The sequence below is a fragment of the Zootoca vivipara genome, chromosome 2 (genome assembly GCF_965207765.1).
Source record: "Zootoca vivipara chromosome 2, rZooViv2.hap1.1, whole genome shotgun sequence".
In the NCBI taxonomy this organism is placed as follows: domain Eukaryota; kingdom Metazoa; phylum Chordata; class Lepidosauria; order Squamata; family Lacertidae; genus Zootoca; species Zootoca vivipara.
In genome coordinates this window covers 64954028-64974887 of record NC_142584.1, presented here as the reverse complement: position 1 = coordinate 64974887, position 20860 = coordinate 64954028, and the positions used below count along the sequence as shown (strand labels likewise).

The following is a 20860-nucleotide window of genomic DNA, read 5'->3' as shown; positions in this document are numbered from 1 at the left end:
CTAGCACCATACAGTTTCCTAAAGCAGACCTTTCCCAGTAGTGATGTGTCCATGCCCATGCTGGCCTAGCCAACTACAGCATCTTTTATGGCATTCACAGCCAAAGAAAACCAAGACATCTGTATTCCTCAGCTCTGTACCCCCTGGGCATTTGGGACTACATTTCCTATCAACATTGGTCGTTGGTCATGCTGGCTGGGGCTGATGGGAGTTGTAGTCCAGATCACTTGGAAAGACAGCAGGGACCTGGCAGACCGTTACAGAGATAAACTCTACTTTGAGGAGAGCAACATGAGGAAAATGAGAGGGACAGAGATACATGATTACCCATTCCAAAGAAGGTAGAAGGAGTAGGAGTTTCTCTCAGGTGTTTGTAGCAACCTCCCAGCCCTGTTAGAACTAAGGATACTTAGAGTGGTTCGGTACAAATTCTTGGGGATCAGTCCCTCTGGTTCTCTGATAACAACAGGGCTCTTGTCCAGAGGCATAGCAGGCCTGCTTGCACCCAGGGCAAGGCAAGTATTGCACCCCCCCTGCAGCAATCAGGTTTCCTTCATAGCCGAGTCCCCACATTTAAAATCGCCTTTCTGTTTTTAAAAAGCTGCACATCTTATTCACATAGCTGCCAAGTTATCCCTTTTTTAAGGGATTTTCCCTTATGCTGAATAGGCTTCCTCGCGAGAAAAGGGAAAACTTGGCAGCTATGCTTATTCAGCAATGTTAAGTCATGAAAGAACTGAAGAAAACATACACACACACACATGCGCCAACTGAGCCAACAAGACCTGCGCTGGCTCAGCCGCCCTGGCAGCCTCTGGAATCCCGAAGCGGCAGCAGCAAGGCCTGGGAGGAGCGCATAAAGGACAGCTGTGCAGCCCTAGCTGGCAGACGCAGGTGGGAACAGCCTAGGAGGAGGGCAGCTTCCAAAAAGGGCACCTGCAACTCACCTTCCCTCATGGCTCTTGCATCTAGATTGTTTTCCTTGGGCACACATATACTGTACAGCCATTTTAGGCAAACAAGGGTTGTAGGCTGGGTCATCAATGTAAACATGCTTGGAGGTGAGGAAGCTGTTGAATGATTGTGTAAAAGTGTCATTATTGTTTCACTGTACCTTTAAGAGTCAGGAAAGATTTAATGACTGGGGCTCTGCAGCTGTGGAGCAGCTCTACAGGTGTTGCTGTGAAGCTGATGATGCAGGGTATATCAGGGGTGTTGTGTGTTGCCTCTGTGCTGGGAGTTTTCCCAGTGTGCTCTTGGTGGGTGGTTTGGTTGTGCGGGTATTCTGTGTAAGCCTAATTTATTTTTTTGTAATTTTTCCTTTCTCCATTAAACCAAGCATTTGTTTAAGCCTTGGTCTCTATGTGTAAGTTCCTCAACCAGTTTCTGCTGATTTTGCTTTTAACCCTAACAGAAGCATCCCTTGCCCTTGAAAATGTTTGCACCCGGGACAATGCCCCTGCCCCTGTGCCCCATCACTATGCCACTGCCCTTGTCCTCCACAAACAACCAGAGAAAAGACTTTGATGGGGAACCAAAGTTAGGCAAGCCTTCATAGCCTCTGACCTCTGCATGGTGCAGTTCCCAAGCAGCCAACCATTCATCTCTCCCCACCCCGTAGAATACGTCAACTTGCTGTTGGTGTAGGCTGTGCCTTATCTGCATTGCCTGTATTATTTTAGCTGTATGCCCTTTCCACATATATTAACTGATTTCTATCTCGCCATGAGTGCAAACTTGTGAGTCTCACCTTAGAATGGAGGCTGTGCCCTAGTGCTGATTTCTCCCTTGATATCAGAGCAGAGGGCAACATCCCTGGGACGCAACATGGCTCTAGGGAAATGAGCTTGCAAACTGTGTGTCTGTAGGTGACACACAATAATAATAATAATAATAATAATAATAATAATAATAATAATAATAATAATAATACAGTGGTACCTCTACTCACGAATAACTCTACTTACGAATGTTCAGATGTCTTCTACAAATCTGGTAGCTGTTTTTCTCTTTGACATCTGCTGGGAGGGTGTTCCACAGGGCGGGTGCCACTACTGAGAAGGCCCTCTGCCTGGTTCCCTGCAACTTGGCTTCTCGCAACGAGGGAACCGCCAGAAGGCCCTCGGTATTGGACCTCAGTGTCCGGGCAGAACGATGGGGGTGGAGACACTCCTTCAGGTATACTGGACCAAGGCTGTTTAGGGCTTTAAAGGTGAGTACCAACACTTTGAATTGTGCCTGGAAACGTACTGGGGGCCAGTGGACCGAGGCCATTTAGGGCTTTAAAGGTCAGCACCAACACTTTGAATTGTGCTTGGAAACGTACTGGGAGTCAATGTAGATCTTTCAAGACCGGTGTTATGTGGTCTCGGCGGCCGCTCCCAGTCACCAGTCTAGCTGCCGCATTCTGGATTAGTTGTAGTTTCTGGATCACCTTCAAAGGTGGTCCCACGTAGATACCCATGTATGTGTGCCCATTAATGCACCATTTGGCAAATGGAGCAGGCAATACCCAGCTGACCCACAAAGGATTGTATGCACCGACACAGTTAAAATGGAGACCCTGCTAAGCTTCCATGGTTCTTGGTCACTATTGAATATAAGAGCATTGCACTCCTGATGTACTTGACATTTGAAGAGCAACTGCTTTGACCTGCTCTCTAAACAGTGATGGTTTGCTTTGGACTCATAAGGACCTTTACAGAAAACACCTGTAGCTATGGATTTAATATGTTCCACAATTGCAATCATTTTTATTGGAAACATTTTTATATCACCCTTTAATTCAAAAACCAGGATAGTTTATAAAGCTCATAAAAACACGTTTTTGTTTTTTTAAAAATGCAGTGTTGGATGGGGTCCTTTGGCTTATTTGTTTTTCTCTATAGCTTGATCAATGCCAATATCTACTGAGCATTGGATTTTCCCTCCTTCCTACCCTCCTTCCCTCCCTTCTTTTCCTCCCTTCTTCCTACCACTCTTTTGTTCAACTTCCAAACAGGTAGCTTGTTTTTTTTGTTTTTATTTTTAAATAATTTTTATTCGGTTTTCCAATTAAACAAAACACACATACACACACACATACACAAAAATAGAACTTATTAATTACATCATATATTCCTCATCTCATCTCCTTTCGCTCTATCGAGCTATGACTTCCATCCCTCCCTTCATATGGCTTTATTATTTCACTCTTATCTTGCAGTTCCTTTTGCAAACTCAATCAAATTTTGTAGGATTTGTTTCAGTCCTGTAAGTGTCTTTAAACTTGTACAGTTTTTCTCCATATAGTCTATGAATTTACTCCATTCCCTCTGGAACTTTATCTCTCCCTGATTTCGGATCCCACAGGTCAACTTTGCTAATTCAGCATAATCCATAATTTTTGTCTGCCACTCCTCAATAGTCAGTACATCCTGCGTTTTCCACTTTTGGGCTAATAAAGTTCTCGCTGCGGTTGTGGCATACAGAAATAGTCTTTGGTCCCCCTTAGCAATCTCATCGCCCATGGACTTCCGGTCTGGCGGCCATTGGGATCGGCGGGGGATTCTCGATCTCCGAGATCCCCGGGCGTTACAGAGAGGGGGGAATGCCATCCGAGCGAGGTGGCCCCCCTGGAGAACCCCTGGACTGGGCTGTCCAGGGACGTGGCACGCGGCAGAGCTCCTCAAAGTCCCGGTCGCTGCGAGTAACCCCCCCTTTTTTAGGGGGTGAAGTCCGCAGGCGGCACGCGACGGAGCCTCGGGAAGATACGCTCACTCTGTGGCGCAAAGCTCCGAGCCGACACCAACTGAGCACCAGATGCCTCCCAAATCAAAATTGGATTTACAAGTAAGACTCTATTTCTAACTTTTAATTCGAAAAAATTTGGACTTGGGGGTGGAATTTAAAGAAGACGGAGGTCGTTCCCCCCCTTCACTGAGACTTCTTAGATGCAATTACCGAGCCTGCAGCTACTAAGCTGGAACGGGACTTGGAATTTCCCTAAAAATAGCAAGTAGAAGTTCTCCCCTGTGGTTAGCAGAGCCAAGGGGAGACGATTTCATTTCATAAGACTGGATTTCTGCAAAACTGGATTTATTTTCCTTAATTGGCGACCCCTTCGGAAACCGGGTGGCGGGAATCTGGAGCCCCGGCTATTGACTTTAAGATACGTCTCCGACATTTCTACCCGAACACCATATTGAAATTGGAGAGGACAAAGGAAATCCCTAGACTAAACAACATCACAAGATGGGAGAGAATGGGTTACAAAGAGTCTGGGAAAAAAATTACGAAATTTTTGAAGGAGTAAAAGAATTTAAAAGGTTTACAAAGTCATGCCTTGAGACACAGCAACAACTTCTCTCCGTTGACAATGAGGAAAAACAAGAGGATAAATTAGAGGATGATAAAAACACTGATGCAAAGGTGACAGGACAAGAGGAGAAGAAGTTTTGGATCGAAGCGCAAGCGGTGAGAGAGGTTGCGCAGGACCTAGATTGCTACCAAGGAGCTCAAATGTGTAAAGAAATCCAGGAGCTGTCTCTCCTAGTGAGAGGAGGAGAGCTGGTTCCAGGGGAAAACAACCAAGTGATGGCCTGGAGTCGAACCTCCTCAGTGACAGAGGGGAGGGTAGGTCCGGGCAAAGGATATGAACAATGGGGGCGACAGAAGGGTTGCTGGGAAGAAGAGATGGGGTTGGAGTGGGCGAGAGACGGAATAGGCTGAGAGCAAGAGGACATTATAACTAGGAGATGGATAACATGGTTTTGAATTGGACTGTTTAAAGATGCTGGTCGGGTCATCCGGAGAAGGGCACCCGGGTGAAGGAGGGTGATCTTCTGTTTTGATTTAAAATAATAATTGTTCTTTTCTGTTAGAAATTATTAGAGATAGAGATTTGAGGAGATTTTTAGGAAAAACAGGAAGCTAAAGGGGATTATTATAGAATTAAAGTGTGGGGAATAGGATTGATGGGATTTTATGTAATTTGATAACATAAGAATTTATTTAAGATAATTGAATTAATGCAAAGAATTAGGAAAATTGCCAAAATGGGATATAATATGATTTGGGAAGGATGGAACGGGGAAGTCAAAGTTTAATACAATGGTTTATATTAGATGTTTAATTTTTACAAAATTCTTTTTCTTTTTTCTCTGATATTTTTTCTTTTTTTCTTTTTTGTATGTTCCCCCCCTCTTTTTTCTCTTTTTTTGTTCTCTTTTTTGCTAAAGATATAAAGTTGATGTGAAGATATATTGATTTGATTTGTAACGTTGGAAAACTCAATAAATATTATTTTTTAAAAAAGCAATCTCATCGCCCATTAGTCCCAATAAAAAAGCTTCGGTGTTTTTGGTGAAAGTGTACTTAAATATCTTTTTCAACTCATTATATACATTTTCCCAAAATCTTTTTACTATCTCGCATGTCCATCACATAGGGTAAAACTGTCCATCTTTCTCTTTACATTTCCAGCATATTTTACTACTCGTCCTATACATCTTAGTTAATTTTACTGGTGTTACATCATTTTCATAACATTTTCTTTCAAGGCGGTACATGCAGTAAATTTCAACGTTTCATTCCATAATTTCAACCATGCATCATATTCAATATTGTGCCCAAAATCTGTTGCCAAACAGGTAGCTTTGTGAATCAGCATGGTTCCACATTGGGGCAGTCAACAGGAACTGCAAGTAAATTGCATTGGGCAGCCACAGCTCAGCACTCTCAGCTGAAATATATTTTCATTGGGGTCTAGACATCACTGTTTAGCAGCACACATCCTCCAGCCCATGATGTCTGGAGCATCACATTTGCCTTTCCCTCAATCCTCATTATCCCACATTGCCAGAATAAATAGCTTGCACCATGGCACCTTGGGTTCCATATGGAATTAGAGCATGAAACATTAGAGGAAGTGAGTGGGGGGTGCTTAATATTTTTTCCTCTTGCAATAGGAACAGCAGGGAAGCACAAAATGAGAAGGAAATAAACCAGCATTTTACGAAGAGCATGCTTAAGGGTCCATTATCATGTAACTGGAACTATAATGGCCCCTGATTAAAAAGACTAAGCATAACATATTTTGTTAAATTTGTTCCCATCTTAACAAAGCTATCCCTTCCTTAATTTGGTGTTGATCTGCTCACACCTTCCAGCCCCCCTCAACTGTTAAGACTTGTATGGAGATATTCAGAATGAGATAGTGTACATTAAGAAAAATTACAGTGTACATTAGTGTACATTAAGAAAAAGTCCTCATGGTTCTAGAGGAAAACTTACAAATGCTTCTTTTGTGTGCAATAAACATGGGTTCTATGGTTATAAGGTTGCCACACATTTCAGCTGGACTGCCCCATACTGTATTTCTCTCTCTCTCTGTCCCTCTCTGTCTCTCTCTTTCTTTTAAATTTATTTTTATTGCTTCGTTACATCTTTACACCATTCATTTGTCATTCATTCGCAATCATCTTTACATACACTTGCAATAACTTCCATCCTTAAGTCTAACCCACCACCATTTCCCACCACCCCACCCCTTTCAGACTTCCCTCTGTCATTTCTTCGATATCTGTATACAAAACCTTAACTTAATATGCATTCTATATTGTCCTTCTCTCCTTTCTATGTTGTTTTCTTATCTTCCTAGGTTTCCTCCCTTTTTACTCCATATCTTTTACTCCAGGCATGCAAGCATATCAACTTTTGAGCAATGCTTTACTGTATAATCGTCATAACATTTCCATTCATTTTTAAACTTTTGTTTCGATTGATTCCTAATTGCAGCCATTAATTTTGCCATTAATAAACTATCTCTTGCTTTCAAGGCACTTTCTAATTTTCCCTTTCCCTTCCTGCTGCTTCAGAACAGTGGTTCTGGAAGGTGCAGATTCAGCCAAGTGGACAAGCCATGCCGTGTTGGGAAGAGTGTTGTGCTTGTGGTTAAAGTAAATGACAGCAGCAAATTCTCCTAACCTGCATGGCCTCAGAGTGCATCAATTCCTAGAAGACAACACAAGTGCTCACTAAAATCCCACCCCAAGATCCTATGGTAGTTTCCAGTGCGCCTCTTAGAAATCAGAGTGAGCACTATGAAATTGCCACACACACCTGCAGATGTACCACAGAAACCCTTCTGAAGAATATCAGTGGATGAGTGTTTCTCAGAGCAACCTTGACTGTGCGAGAAAGATGCTTTCTTTCTCTTTCTTTTCTAAAAGTAATTTTGTTGTGTTTTCCCCAGTGTACCTGAAACACAATGTCCAGGGAAATACACATGCATTACTGAATAAAGATAAACAGATACTATACGTTCAACAGTTGAGGCACCCCTGCTTATGCTGCATAGAGGACAATTCCCATGAAACGAAGGCAGACAGTATTACTACACATAAATTCCATCACAAAATCCACAAAGAAGCATAAACCCCGGGGAAAGAGGCTTTCAAAGCAATGCATGCTCTGCTTATTTTAGAATCAAAATAAACTGGCAGGTGTGAGCCTGCCCCTCCACTCTTTCCATTTGTGCAGCTAGCTTCTGAGGGAGGCAGTCCCCTCTGCAACTTTTCCCTCTTAAATACTCTGACAACTGCATTGTCAAGAGAACAGGTGAGATGTAGCCCCATTATAGTTAAGAGAAGGGTCTGCAGCGATACATACACAAACACACACCCAGTGTGCTCCCATGGCGATTGGGCACGCACAAGATGTCAAAGAAATGGGTATTTATTTTTCTTGTTCCCCACTCATAAATAAAAAGTCACAAGGAAGGCAGTACCCAAGAAAAGGAGTCATAGCATTACCTGCAAGGAGAAGGGAGCAAAGAAGAGGAAAGAGATGGCGATCCGCTGGAGTATCTCTCCTCTGCTGTGCTTCCCCTCTTAAGTTTTGTCTCTCCGTTAGCCTGCCGCTGAATTTCTAAGAGCACAGAAGCCAATGCTCCAGGGCTGTTACAGTGTGCGGTAGCTCCCTCCCCTTTCCTCTCCCCTCCCACTTCCCCACACATATTGAAACAGCTAGCGGGTTGTCTGATTGTAGTTTGAGTCAGAGAAACAGTGGGCCAGATTAGATTAGAAACAGATTAGAATGACCACAAGCTGCAGTATAAAACCAGCAAAGCCTCCAATCGCCACAGAGAGCAAGAGCACACTGTGCCCCAGGGTGCAGTGCACAGAGGCAGCAAAGCATGCCTGATGTTGTGACCCACAGCAACAGGGTCACAAAAGCAGCTTTCTGCAGAGCCTGGCATGATGCATGCAGCTGGGGGAGACCACCCAGTTCACCCCCCCTGTCAAAAGCAACCTTCCCAGATGTTTTGGATCACAACCATTTTAAAAGCCAGTTATTTATACTCACATTTCAATGTAAGGCAATGAAGTATGTGTTTTGTGGTTTGAAAACTGCTGCTGCTCTTTCTTTCACTGTGTGTGTGTGTGTGTGTGTGTGTGTGTGTGTAAAACTACCAAACATTCAGAAAAAAAATGTGAGGTCATTCAAAAACTAGACCTGTTGCAGTGAAGTTAAAACTTGGGAGGCAAGAAAAACATGCAGCTCTGGAAGTGTTGAACACCAACATGCTGCCCAAATTTTGTGGTTTAAGAACACTTTACATCCTGTTTTCAATTTGAATGTGACATACTTCTGACCATGTGCTCAATATCATGTGCCTTAAGAGTTCTGCCTCTTTCAACCATCTCACTTTTTCAGTGGCATCCAGTGCATTTTAAAAAGTGATACTTGAATTAAGAGAAATGAAGTGTAAAATGACACATTCAGATAAGAGAGAGAGAGAGAGAGAGAGAGAGAGAGAGCGCAGTCCATTTACCTGCCAATTTGGTATTGACTGATGTACTGATATTGTACTGGTATTGTACTGGTATTGTACTGATGTACTGATAAGAAGGGGACGACAGAGGACGAGATGGTTGGACAGTGTTCTCGAAGCTACGAACATGAGTTTGACCAAACTGCAGGAGGCAGTGCAAGACAGGAGTGCCTGGCGTGCTATGGTCCTTGGGGTCACGAAGAGTCAGACACGACTAAACGACTAAACAACAACTGATGTAAGGACAAAGGGTTTGAAATGGGAGGAGGCACTGGAGTGATCGAACAGGGGAGAAGTCCTTAGCCATAGCCAACCACCACTGGATGAGTTTACCATGAAAGCTGCTTTCTAGCGCTTTTTTTCACAGTGCTTTCTGATGCCCATTGGAACTGATAGGTTGGAAGGCAGGAAGGCGAACAAAAGGCCTATCACAGGCTAATGATAGCTATGCCTTCAAGTTGTACAAGGGTGACTGTGAGACCAAGGAGGAGGAAGCAGACAGCCAGGGCCACTCACTTGACTGACAGTAAATAGGAAGACAAGCAGGTGGGGGCTGGCTGAGGGCAGGATGAGGTCATCAGAACAGAATCTCATTTAACCCAATAGACCAATGTCCACTGTTTCTAGTCCTACCCAGAAACATCAGAGTGATCCTGCTCCTTCTGCCGTACTGATTTAGCTTCATGACAATGTTCTGGGCAGCTGAAAGAAAAACAATGGAGAGTATAGGATATCCTAAAATAGCAGTTCCATATACACTTGGAACCCAAAATATTTCTGCTCGGTTTTCTAAAACATGTTATTCCAGGAAATGTTGAAGAAATAGTGTTTAATCTAATAGCTGCTGCAAAGAATATAATAGCTACATATGGGGGGATTTCTCCTACTATATCTGAATATACTGAGAAAATTTGGCCCATAGTAACTATTATTAAGCTAACTTATTACAAAAGAATACATATAAACCAGACTAACAGATTTATGGGCATTTGGGGGGCTTTTTTTTTGTAATGTTTTGGAACAATAAGTTCAATGATAATGTCCAACCTTATACTGCTTTCAACTTGCTATATCTGTATTTCTTTATGCTCTTTATCTTTGTTTGCTTTATTAATAAAAGAAATAAGAATAATTTAAAAAGTAACTGATGGACCATAGTTTCCCTTCCAAATTATGGGCTACACCTGGAAACAAATAACTCAGATGTTAAGCTTAGTTGAATTCATAGGCTTAAAATGCAATTAACCTGTGCTTCTCTTGAAATCAGGTTGTACCTCTTCTGTGGTCACATATGATTAATTGCCTTGGAATAACCCAAGGATGGAGACATGCATGCCGTTGTTGGGTTTACACTGGGTCTGTAACTGCTGGATTCATGGAGAAGGGTATTACTTTGTCAGAACTGGAGCTGTTCATATCAGAAGTGTGTGTGTGTGTGTGTGTGTGTTTCTACACTCTGTTTCAGTTCCGCTTTCCTTACTCTGCAAGCAATGCCATTTTTCTACATTGCCTTCACTGACTTTCTTTCCACATGCAGATGAATTTCCCAGCACTGAACAAAATCCCCCCATTTGTATGTACTACAGAAGCAGAATAAACATACAAAAAAAAACATGTGCAACCCTCAACACATACCAGCAAATGAGCACATCTGCTTGGCCTTTGAGTAGAAATGTCTCTCATTTTGAGGGGAACAGCACCCAGTGTTGCAGCATGAGGCAGAGGGAGGCAGCCACATCAGGCAGTAGATGCTGATCATGATCACCATGAAGGCTATACAATACAACACTAAAACATTCCCGTAATAAAGACATACAGTTGCTACCAGCCTGGACTGCCTGCCTGTCAAACCTAATTGCCCTTTCATTACACATCACCAATCATGCTCCCTGACAATGTGAGGAAGCAGGGATCTTTGTGCCAAGGGAAATGTCATTATGACAACATCGTTCCTCTTTGTTGATCCTGCTATAGTCCTCAGAATACACAGATCTTTACCCTAAATGTAGCCAGGGTCAGTACTTTATACTGTAACAGGAAGCCTTTCCTTTTCCCTCTCTTTTATAGCTATGCCATAAAACTGTAATACAGAGCCACCATACATGTGAAACATTTCCCTGCCTGGTATTTTTAGGGTTCATATGCAAATAGTAGTGACAATGAAACTCCCTGCTTTTAAAAAAAGCAATGAAATGAAATATAAGATACCGTTCTCCTGCCAACAACAAATAAGAGTATCAGAAAATATAGAGCTGTTCTATCATCTTCATACATTGTCACTATTAACTGGGTCAGATGAGTATTTGTCAAGCTCTGATAAGACATCTAATCTAAATTTAATCTCAACTCTCTCTGGAACGTGTGCAGAGGAAGGTAACCAAGACGATCAAGGGTCTGGAAACTTAGCCTTAAGAGGAACGATTGAAGGAGCTGGGTATGTTTAGCCTGGAAAAGAGGAGACTGGACCAGAACACGCCAGGCACTCCTGTCTTCCACTGCCTCCCGCAGTTTGGTCAAACTCATGCTGGTAGCTTCGAGAACACTGTCTAACCATCTCGTCCTCTGTTGTCCCCTTCTCCTTGTGCCCTCCATCTTTCCCAACATCAGGGTCTTTTCCAGGGAGTCTTCTCTTCTCATGAGATGGCCAAAGTATTGGAGCCTCAGCTTCATGATCTGTCCTTCCAGTGAGCACTTAGGGTTGATTTCCTTCAGAATGGATAGGTTTGATCTTCTTGCAGTCCATGGGACTCTCAATAGTCTCCTCCAGCACCATAATTCAAAAACACCAATTCTTCGGCGATCAGCCTTCTTTATGGTCCAGCTCTCACTTCCATACATTACTACTGAGAAAACCATAAGGCAGTGATCCATGAAGGAGGGAGATATGATACCCACCTTCAAATATCTTAAAGGCTGTCACATGGAGGAGCGAGCTAGCTTGTTTTCTTCTGCTCTGGAGGGTAGGACTTGAACCAATGGCTTCAAGTTACAAGAAAGGAGATTCTGACTAACCATTCAAAAAAACTTTCTGACAGTAAGACGTGTTTGGCAGTGGAACAGACTCCCACGAGAGGTGGTGGACTCTCCTTCCTTGGATGTTTTTGAGAGGTCTGTCATGGATACTTTAGCTTCCTGCATTGTATGAAGATGATAGAACAGCTCTATATTTTCTGATACTCTTATTTGTTGTTGGCAGGAGAACGGTATTTAGAGTTAGAGAGTTAGAGGGTTAGATGACCCTTGGCTTCTTTCCAACTCTATGATTCTATGATTCTCTCACAAATGGTTAGTTGTTTTTCACAGCTAAAAGCCAAAAGAGCAAATGAGATTTCTTCCTGTGGTCCCATTCATTAGTATTTTTTTTTTAAAGACGGAAATGTGTTCACAGTAAATGCTCATAAAACACAGCACTTTACACATACCGTATTTTCCCATGTATAAGACCAGGTCCCCCCCCCAAAAAAAATAATGTCAAAAATTAGGGGGCATCTTATACATGGATATATCTCCCCCCATTTTCTTAAATCTGAGTCTCCCAAAGTTTTATACATGGGCGCATCTGATAGATGGAAAAATACGGTATATCCAACCATATATATCCAACCAAGATTTTGCTGAATCTTGTTTCTGCTAGAGAGGCAGTTTCCACTTCCTCATTCCCATGGTGAAGGCTTCTCTTCACAGAGTCAAAGCCCATATCCCAACTGACTGCAATCACCTAGACATGCCCAAGATAAACAAGGGCTCTCTGTTCTTACTTATCTCTGGTGTCTGATCTTAAAGGGGGTGCTGCCTCTAGATCTGGAGCTTCTGTTTAGCTATTGTGGTCAGCAATTGTTGACAGACCCATCCTACATTGATTTGGTTAGCGCTTTCTTAAAGTTATCTAAATCAGAAGCCATCACTGCACCGTGTGAAAGTGAGAATAATCCATTTGATGTATTAATTTTTTTTAAAAAAAACTTATACACCATACGCCATATCACAAAATATGTCAAAGTGGTTTACAACAGTAAAAATAAGAAGAAACCATACAATAAAAGCATACAAAGTTTTTTAAGAAGTTAAGAACAAAAAAGTTTTTTTAAAGGATTAGGAACCCATTGTGGGGGATGTACTCCCTGCAAAGGCCTGGTGGCAGAGAAAAATTTTCAGCAGGCGTTTAATAGCTGGCACAAAAGTTAATTACATGTTGTGCACAAAAAAAGGCCTTTCCTTTATCCTTCCTGAATCTGCTATGTCGCCATTCATTAGATGATCTATTAATCTAAATCTAAAAAGCCCCAACTGCCTTTCTTTGTGGAAAATGTGCTCCATTCTCATTTTGGTTGTCCGTTTTCCCTGTCTTTTCCACCTCTTTGATTTCTAGTACTTTCTGAGATAGGGTGACCAGCTGGGACAGTGGAGACTTTTGCAGTAATCGACCTTTAATGCGAGCTCTGCTGGGTTTGACCTTCAATGTAAGCTCTTGCTGTGTTTGCTCGTTTGCCAACCATGCGAGCTGGTTAGGTTTCATGCAAGTGCTAATGATATTAAAGCCACAAACTTAACAGTGTTTCCGAACCCAGGCCATTATACGAATGGCATTTGTCTGATCTGATGTGCTGAAATATGCATTCCTTTGAACTCTGATGAAGGCAGCTATTAATGGCTATGTTTATTATCCTGTCTTCCTACCTATATAGCTCATTATTACTTAATTGCAAATGGATGTATTGGGGGGAGGGGGGTAAGATAGTCCCGGTAATTTTTAATGGTGCTACATAGGCAAATAAATTTTAAAAGAATGATTCTCTGAGCATATCTCAAAGGTACTTGAGGTAATCCTATCAATAAATAGCTCACTAAACTGGACAATCGATGTTCGTGCCCTGAGGCAAAAAGGATCAAGACAGACTGAGGGGGAGGGAAGTTAAAACCAAAAAAATGATTTCATGGAGCTCCAAAAGGACCTTGTTATACTGAGTTAATGGGCTGTAAAATGGCAAATGCAATTCACTGTAAACAAGTGATGGAAGATTGGTAAAAAAATCTCAATTTCACATAGAGAATCGCAGGGTATGAAACAACAGGGAGGAATGAGACCTTGAGGTCAGAATGCACAGCTCAATGAAGAGGTGAGCGGCAGCTGTGAAAAAGACTGAGATGGAAAGAAGATAAAGTCCCGACTAGAGAAGAATGGCAGATCCAATTGGTGGATTATGCTGAAATGGCTAAAATGACCCAAAGAATCAGAAATCTGTCCCATGATTAGACTGTGATGAGGCTATGAGTTGATGGTTTCTTTATTTAAAATGTTACTCTATGCCCCAGCTCTCTCAGTCAGGGGTGTAGCAAGGTGGTAGCGGGGGGGAGCGGGCTGCTCCCAGCTCCGTGTTTTGGGGGCAGTGTGAGCGCCGGCACCCCGCTATGTAGCATGCATGTGCAGCATCGCTATGTAGCGACGCATGCGTCGTACATAGTTACGCTGCGCATGCACGCTACATAGCAACGCCCTGCCCCCGGGGGTGCATCATGTTTGCCACTCTGGGAGCCTGAGCGGCTTCCGACAACACTGCTCTCAGTCATAGTTCCACAGGGGCATACAATATACTATATGCATGTGTGTGTGTGAAATTAAAAAATCACACACATACACACACTCTCATACAAACTGGCAAGACAGGGCCAAGTAAATTTAGAAGAAGAAAAAATCAGTTTTAACACGAACTTCCAGTTTTTAGAAAGAGTGCCAGTAAATCTGATCATGGGGTGGAAAAACTCAGTAAAAAAAATCTGTGCAAGCAGCACTGCCTTCAGTGGGAAGAGAATTCGCACAAAGGAGCTAGGCGAGTCTGTCTCTTATTTGTTGCTTTTGTCCTTTATAAGTAGGGATGGGCAAATTTCACTTCCTCTCAGTTTTCCATATTTTCGTGTCAAACAGTTGCATTTTTTTAAATGTAAAATAATTCCCCATGACAATTTGCCTTCTCCTATTATACACATGTTTGCAAAGAATTTCCCTACAATATAATGCATTTTGGTATACTATTTTCACTAATGTATGCACTGAGATGCACACTTTCTCCTGAGATATGCATTTTTGTACGCATTACTTGGCTGGAGAACATAGCTGCCAAGTTTTCCCTTTTCTCGCGAGGAAGCCTATTCAGCATAATGGAAAATCCCTTTTAAAAAGGGATAACTTGGCAGCTATGCTGGAGAAGCACATTGCAAAATTCAGAGAAGTGCGAATTTCAACTGAAGACTCCATTTCAATCCTTTGGAAAGGGCAAATTTGGAAGGTTCAGCCTTTAAATGCAAACTTAATTGAATTTCTTTCCCATCCCTATTGGCAAGATAAGCTCTGTTACTATGCCTGGGAGAGTTCTGCATGATCCATGTCTGAAAGCTCTTTCCTCTGATGCTTTTGGAACCCTCACTAGCTTGGTTCAGCACATCAAGCTGCTGTTCTGCTAACCCAGCTTCAAAAGCTAGCAGGGGTGCCAGCTCTGGCTCTCGAGTGCTTTCATTATTGGAACACATTCAGTGGATCATTACTGGCGATGCCTGGGGTTGATGTGATGTTCCATGGGGCTTGGTTTTTATTAGTGATGTTGTTAATCAGGTAAATGAGGCCACTGGGAGAGATTAACCAGCTCTGGATTAAATACTCAACAGGAAAACTACAGAAAGTAAACACGCAATGAAAAGTGCCAAAACCAAGCACTCAGAAGTAGCTGTCTGACTCTGGATCAGTGTCGGGTGGCTATGGCTGCCTGGATTCAGGTAAAGATGCTAAATCTGCAAAATTTAGCAAAATAGGGAGCGATGCTGATAGTTCTGGAGAGGACGAGCTTTCATATAACAGATGAAGTGGTGCTTTCCTTGTGTGGTCAAGTTTGAACTCTGCTTTATTCCAGGATAGAAATATGTTCTGTTTACATGACACGCCTCCCCACACAGCTCACTGAAGACCCTCCTCTCTTACAGTTTGCTCCAACCCCTTTTAAAGGAGGGGTGCTTCACAGGGTGGTTTGCTAAAATGCTCTGTGAAGCGCCTCTCTCCCCTCAGTTAAACAGCTCCCGTGAGCCACTGGCCACCAGCACTGCTTCCTCACTCTCTGGCCTGCTGTTTGTCACACTGGAGAGGATGTGAATGTCTGTGGGTGACCCATACAAACTGAAGAGCATTCTGACATTCTTACATTTTTATGTAGATTGTTGTTTAGTCATTTAGTCGTGTCCGACTCTTCGTGACCCCATGGACCAGAGCACGCCAGGCACTCCTGTCTTGCACTGCCTCCCGCAGTTTGGTCAAACTCATGTTGGTAGCTTCGAGAACACTGTCCAACCATCTCATCCTCTGTCGTCCCCTTCTCCTTGTGCCCTCAATCTTTCCCAACATCAGGGTCTTTTCCAAGGATTCTTCTCTTCTCATGAGGTGGCCAAAGTATTGGAGCCTCAGCTTCAGGATCTGTCCTTCCAGTGACCATTTTATGCAGATAGGAAGAAATAAAAATAAATACAATGGAATTAGATTACTTGCCTCTGAGCACAGTTAGGAAACTTCAGTTGGTGCAAATTTCAGTGGCCAGGTTGCTCACCAGGGCAAGACGGTTTGAGCATATAATGCCAATCCTGGCCAGACCCAGCTCAAAGTGTTGGTTTTGACCTATGAAGCCTTAAACTGCTCAGGAAGGAAGGAAGGAAGATTTGGCAACCCCAATGAATGCAGGTGATTGTTTGCTGCAGATGTTACCAGCTGGGGATGCTTTGATGAGGTGGAATGAAGGGGGTAGACCACCCCCTCCTCCTCTGGATGGAGATGAAGCAACCTGTAAATAGGAAAACAATAGAACAGGGGCTGAGATGGAAAGAGACACAGACTTGCCTTACTCTCTGTGCTGAATCCAAAGCTAAGGCTTTGTAGATTCCCCCATAAAACTTAAATGTGAGAGCAAGTTCTGTTGTAGCGCTAATGCTGTGAGCCTGTCTATCCTTCACATACGTGTAAATATCACAAAGACACCACAATCTCCAAAGATGTTAAATCCAAGGAAACCAGCACAGCGGTATGTGCTGGCTGGCACCCCTGAAATATTTCACACTTGCAGCCTGGGATGTGCATAACACTGTGATATTTGATTATACATTCATTTTACACTTGTCCTCATCAAAATCCCTACATGGTAATGTTTAGTTCAAAAGATATGTTTGATTAATGACCTAAAAGGATTCAGGCTGTTCATCATGCAATCTTATGTTTTTCTTATCTCCCAGCATCTGGGATCTGTCCTGGAAGCCAGCACCAACCTTTTCTTCTTCTTCCTGAGCAATTCATTACAGAAAGACATAATTTACTAAGGAAGAAGAGATATTTGGTTTGGAGAAGTTACTCACCTGTTTACAGTTTAGCTATGCAAATAGTCAAAAGATAAGGTAGTTGGAAGATTTTTCATCTGGAGACTGGTTTAAAATAAGTAGAAATTGTATTATTTGGAGAAAATGCTTTCTTGCTAAGTCCAATAGCTTGTGTGATGTAATAGTAGACCCTTGAAAACGTTTCAGGAAAGAATCCCAGGTCAAGTTTCTTAAGAAGATATATATAGGCTTGTATCCAATTATGTCATTGTGTGAGTGGAACAACTTCCCTTTGGGATCCACTCCTACCCTACCATTCTATGAGCCTATGATTGGCCAGTCCAGGACTGCAGAACCGTCTTCTGAGAAGACACAGCTGGTGTTCAGGGAGCTGTCCAGCAGGGAAAGAAAGAAGGTTCTATCACAAGTCTGCTGAGGCAGCATGGGGGCTACTCCACAAGGTAAAGGACCCCTGGATGGTTAAGTCCAGTCAAAGGCGACTATGGGGGTTGAGGCACTCATCTCACTTTCAGGCCGAGGGAGCAGGTATTTTTCCCAGACAGCTTTCCGGATCATGTGGTCAGAATGACTAAACTGCTTCTGGGACAATGGAACACCATGACGGAAACCAGAGCGCACAGAAACAGCGTTCACCTTCTCACTGCAGCAGAACCTATTCATCTACTTGTACTGGCATGGTTTGAACTGCTAGGTTGGTAGAAGCTGGGACAGAGCAACGGATTCGAACCACTGACCTTCTGATCAGCAAGCCCAAGAGGTTCAATGGTTTGGACCACAGCGCCACCCATGTCCCTAGGAAGCTACAGATGGAGGCTGGTCAGAAGAGATGTTGTATCTAGCAGCTTCTATCACTGCCTTTGCAACCCCAGCCTTTCCTGGAGCACTTATAGGGCCAATCCTGGTTACACTCAAGTCAGAGGCTTTGCTTTGGAAACAGTTCCAAACTCTTCTATCAGTTCCATCCCTGTCTTCAGTCCCAGGAGTCCTCAGAAGCTCAGGTGGTCCCTTGTTCTCAGAGTGCCTCCTTGTGGGGACCTTACTGTAAGGGTTTAATTGTCCCCTTTCATCACAGGATGCCACCATGCCTGTTTACTTTAAGTAGTGCTTTCTTTCCTGTATTTTTATCTTCTTGCCCTTTGCCAGTTCCTCACCTTTCCGCCCTTCTCTTTCTTGTATAGATACCTCTTCTGTCTGCCTTTTCATCCCACACTGTCCCTTTGTTAGCAGCTCTCCAGGTTTCAGATGGGCCATGCCCAGCTCCATCTGGAGCTATTGGGAATTAAACCTGTGACCTTGTACAAAGCTTGTTTGACTAGAGACAACTGTGGGACAAAAGAGAGATAAGTACACACACGGAAACTGAGGGTTCTCTCAAACCGTCATCCCAGAAGGTGGTCATCAGCTTAAGCTTCTGCGGTGGGGGACATGCTCAACCACAAGATGAATGGGACACATCTCATGGGATCCATATATGATGGAAACAATTCAGAAATGGGGAAAAAATCAGCTGAATTCCAGAGAAAAGAGGGAAAAAATTGCACGGTCTGGAACACAGTGCCAGTAGCGTAATCCTTAAAATTGAGAACCCAGAGTTCTTCGATAAGATGCCAAGTTATTTAGATCACTTCCAAATTGTTGCTATTTTGTGGGTGGCACATATGGAAAAACGCTTGCACAACAAACCCACTCCCCTACCCCAGCCCAAAGTTGGATGATTTGCGGTAAGAAAAGTGATGGGAAAATATACTGGGAGGTCTGGGATAACAAATGCCTGACATGACATTGCATAACCCCCACAAACAACTCAGGATGAATACTCCGTAAATAACGGCCATTGTATAACTTCCTCGCAAACAAGTCACCTGGAAGCAACCTTAGCATGTGGGAAAAAATGCCATTCACTTTAGACTTCCAGTCTAGAAAATAACCCTGGCTTCTGCAACAAACTCTGTAAACTCAGGGGACAGATTCTTGCTCTGTTTACATTCTCAATGCAGCAAGGCTAAGCTCCCTGTCTTCAGAGAGTTTGTATCAACCAAAGTCATTTTCTGAAATTCTAAAATAAGTGAGTGGTATTTCCCCCCCCCCACCCAAATTTAGAAGCTAATCTTCATGTGTTGGTTGTAAGGGTTATGTGCAATAGTCTGGCAATGAAGCAGATTGGATATAACTATTGTGCCTAGGATGATGCGGTGATAGGGGCAGCTATGGCTCTCAGTTAAAACCTCAATCTTCCTTTCGGGCTTTGCAGGACAAGACATTTTTTGTGGGCTCCCCTTACTTCTGGTGACCAAGCAGGACAGGCACATCTAAGTGAGCAAATGCCAAAAACAGCCAATAGTAGCAACTGTGGGTTCCAGTTTTGGGAGCAAGGCTCCAGTTAGCATTTCTGACCTCACTATCAGACTGAAGATGCTAACTCTTAACATTGGGCATGCTGATTTTTTTCCAGATTCCATGAGAAGAAATGGAAGGTTCAAGTATGGTTGAATGCTCAAGTTTCAGATGCACTTCTATTTATTGCAGACACACCATAAATTTAAAGCACATTTAAAGTATCCCCAGAAGTCCTGGGCACTATAGCTTGTTAAGGATGCTAGGAATTCTAGCTCAGAGGTAAACTATAGCTTCCAGGATTCTGGGGTTGTGTGTGCTTTAAATGCATGATGTGGGACAATAATATTTTCAACAGTCTTCTGGCTCTACTGCCACATAGTCCTATAAAATTCCCTAGAAGAACATAATAATTCTGCATGTAATGAATGCTGCACATGTAAAACTAATTTTGGCATCACTATATATATTTTCTTTTGGCCTCAGGAAATGCCTAGGCTGTTGATTTATGCTTTTGCCAGGAATAAGCAGCTGGTTGTTGTGCTGAAAATATTCTGGTTTCTTCCACTTTCACTCATGAGTTCCTGCTTAAAACCACGACCATGTGTGACTCTTGCTTAAAACTATGCACCACACTTCCAGTCTCTAGGAGGTTGTGTGTTCTGTCCTATCAACTCTCTGAGATCCCCCAGAGGGAAGGACAAACCAAGAGGGAAATGCATGCACAGGAACGCACACCACTCATATACACACCCACACTGCTTTCAGTGAAAGAAAGGATAATGTTGAATTAAGTAAGCACAGCATATAGCAGCCAGAGGGATTCCCTTTCAGATGTGTGGGGATGGAGTTCACAGGTGGGACCTGTGATATATATGTATTAAATATATAGATATTTATAGATATATTTAAAAAGTCCCTATGCATGCAGACAACTTTACACTTGCAGAACTTTGCTTTTGGGGTCTTTCCACTTGTGTAGAGAACATTCTCTATGTCTTAAAAACAAAACAAAACTCCAGTGCAGATGCAGACTGGGAAAGATCTCTTCCCAAAAGTCTAGTTGGAAGAAGGTCTTCAGTGGATCCCGAAAGGACAGCAGACACTGGAATGGAATTCCAAAGGGCAGGTGTAGTGGTTAAGAGAGGTGGACTCGTAATCTGGTGAACCAGGTTCGTGTCTCTACTCCTCCACATGCAGCTGCTGGGTGACCTTTGACTAGTCACACTTCTCTGAAGTCTCTCAGCCCCCTCACCTCACAGAGTGTTTGTTGTGGGGGAGGAAGGGAAAGGAGAATGTTAGCTGCTTTGAGACTCCTTAGGGTAGTGATAAAGCGGGATATCAAAT

General features: G+C 43.0%; 1 protein-coding gene across 2 annotated transcripts in view; it reads right to left on the bottom strand.

The window, feature by feature from the left end:
- HRH2 (histamine receptor H2) overlaps nucleotides 1-7925 on the bottom strand; it is a 36547-nt gene extending 28622 nt beyond the window's left edge. For both annotated transcript variants that reach the window (XR_015948195.1, XM_035105790.3), the window contains exon 1: nucleotides 7794-7925. The gene's annotated coding sequence lies outside the window, so the exon portion shown is untranslated. The remainder of the gene's footprint in view (nucleotides 1-7793) is intronic.
- Between the last annotated feature and the right edge of the window lie 12935 nt (nucleotides 7926-20860).